Raw genomic sequence first — 2946 nt, 5'->3', positions numbered from 1 at the left:
AGGCCGCAGCACAGTCCTAGGCCGCAGCACAGTCCTAGGCCGCAGCAAGCAAAGACTTGCTCAAACGCAACAGCCATGGGCACACAAACAAAGGAAAGAAGCTCCTTACTTTCAGAAGGCCTCAGCTTTACAGGGATCTCCAGTGAGATGCCCTCACCTCCCCTGCCAACCCTTAAAATGAGGGCTGGGAAGTGGAGCATCCCGGCTCCATCGCTCTGGTACACTGCATGCACCTGAGTTCCCTGCCTTCCCGCCAGGTGCTCAGTAATTGCATCAAGCTGTGACTCAGCATTCCTGCTCCAGAGGGAAACATGAGCTGCCTTTGCAGGTGGAGCAAAACACAGCCTGCCTCTGGGCTGTGGTAGGCACAACTTCATTTCACCCTAAAATGAAAAGGGCTTCAGGGAGCCCCTGGGTAAACCGAGTAGCAAAACTGGGTTCTCCATTTCTCCAGCGTGAGGCCAAAAGCCACTTCCCTTCCTTCCTGGCCATTAAAGCATCTGAGGTTCTGGAGGGAGGGGGCAAATTAGAGGCATAAAGACCCTCCTCTTTCTACGGATATTTATATTAACATCAGTACTTCAGTTGTTTAACTTCTCAAATATGAAGTGCCTGCCATAGGCCTCCCATAGCTCTCCTTAGGTAAGATAAAAATAAAAGAATGCTTCACATCTCTTTGTAAGTATTTAATGACTATAAATACACATATGTATGTATATATATATAACTCTTCAACAGAGGACAGCTCCCGCTGTAGTCAAGCTCTAAAATCAGTCAATATATGAAACAGCTGATTAAAGCACCAGGGCAGCGCAAACCAATTACAAATTGCAGGTAGAGTGGTAATTGCACTCTTAACTGCCTAAACTGGGCACATACAAATGCATCATTGCATTTGTATAGAGGCTCTGATAGAATACTCTGTGCCAGGTGAAAATTCAGCCTTAAGTAGTAGTAATGTTCTTATCTAAAAGTGACTTTTGTTTGCCTAATGTCTGACAGCCTAAATCTATTTCACAAGATGTTTAATTAGTTTGTTTTCATGGCGTTTTCATTTCCATTCTAGCTCTCGTTACTGATGGGAGAGAGCAGGTTTCCGGCTCTGCACTTAAAACAGTCCCAAGGCAAAGAACATGGCATCAGTTTGCCTTTGCCTTTCCAATGTCAGCTGTGTAGACCATTCAGCCAACATTTTAAGCTCTCAACAGCTTTTGTGCTTTTAAAGTACGTTCTAGCTAGCCCCTGCTTTGTCTCTGATGGCTGGCTTTCATAGATTGTAAACAACCATCTCACAGCAGAGTTTTCAGTTCCTATTTTTGAAACAGCAACTATTTTGCTGCAAAATACAGGTCAAGCCGTCCTGTTGAATCTACAACACATTCAGAAACAGGTGCTCTCAAGCAGCTGTAAGCTCTCTGCCTCTTCTCTTTCAACAAAAACCTATAAAAGATTAACTGTCTTAGTCCATAAATGCTTTAATAGCTTTCAGTGAGTGCGCATTTATGAATTATAGGTATGGCTTTGTGAAAGGCTGGGCTGCACAAGCCCACGCTCAGCCATGGAAGTACCCATGATTCAGACATCAGCTGAGGAAGAGTTCAATGCCAACCTGTCTTCCAGGCTTCCTGGAGGCTCTTGTCCAACTACTGGCATTTTTTGAGTCTTGGGGGAGCTTTTTCTGTTTGGTTGTTGTTATTTTTTAATAAAGCAAGCAAATAAATTGTTTCTTCCTTATCTACAATGCTGCCTGGCTGTCTACCCACCCCTCCAAGCTACCACTTGATAACACAGACTTCAGTGCTGTTCACAGTGCAAGCAAACACCTGAGCACTATTTGTATTTTAAGATAGGTTGATAGTACAAACCACAGTTGCATCACAGTATTAAGGGTGTACTTGGATTAACTCCATGAAAACATACACAACACACTACTTGTCCAAGGAATTTTCTTTCCCTGAGTGCTATTACCCAAAACCTCAAGATACACATATGCTAATGGGGAAGACAACAAACATGCTGCTAGAGATCTGCCTTCACCTGGAGATATACCTCCACTTACCTGAAAGGCATCTCAAACTTCCCATTCTTGGAGTCAAAAGAATGAAAACACTCACACCTTTATTGACTATACATTATACCTTCAATTTGCAAACTCAAAGGTAATAAGAGATACAAATTCAACATCACTGTTTTTGCTACTCATTGGTATGAGCAAGACAGCTAGTTACCTCAGCTTTTTCTTGGGGAAAAAAAAAGGAAGAGAAACTACAGAAGGAATTACAAGAAAACAAGGAAAGCCATTTTTCTATTTTCCTCAATTCACAGCCTAGTGAACAGCAGAAGTTACAGAAATGTGCACATCATACAAAATCCAGAGCACCTCACTTCACATGCAACACAGATGCGCATGCATAAATCCGTATTTGCTCTTAAAGATGGCAGCAAGTTAAGTGTCAGCCCAATTGATGCTGTTTTTTTTTTTTTTTGTAGACAAGAATCAGAATAAAAGCAGCAGACTGACCTGTAGGTGACAGGGATCTGGTTTACTTAATTCTCTTCCTTGAGCCTGTGCAGAGGCTGCACCACAGTAAAATACTTATCTTCCTCAAATCCTCGTTTCATTTCTGGGTTATGAACTAGTCCAGATGTCTTTGTAGCAATGTTGAGCTTTTCATTTTGAAATTATAGCAGTCTTCTCAGGCAGGAGGTTGCTTAGTTAGGACTATTTCATAAGCTATCACAGCAGCACCAGCTCCTGCATTCACACACTGATTGTGTGAAGTTCCACAAGGCAAAAGTGGACCTTATGACAAAGCTGCTTCTACAGCTATACTGTCAAAAGCAGTACAGTAGAAAGTCAGAGAAGAAATTTTGCAATAATTTATCTGGAATTTACCAGGCTGGAGATGCCCGTGCAAAGACAACAAAAGAAAGCCAAGCCTGTGG

The sequence above is a fragment of the Lagopus leucura genome, unplaced genomic scaffold (assembly GCF_019238085.1).
Source record: "Lagopus leucura isolate 7727_CA_CO unplaced genomic scaffold, USGS_WTPT01 Super-Scaffold_100029, whole genome shotgun sequence".
Classification (NCBI taxonomy): domain Eukaryota; kingdom Metazoa; phylum Chordata; class Aves; order Galliformes; family Phasianidae; genus Lagopus; species Lagopus leucura.
This window is presented reverse-complemented; position numbering follows the sequence as displayed.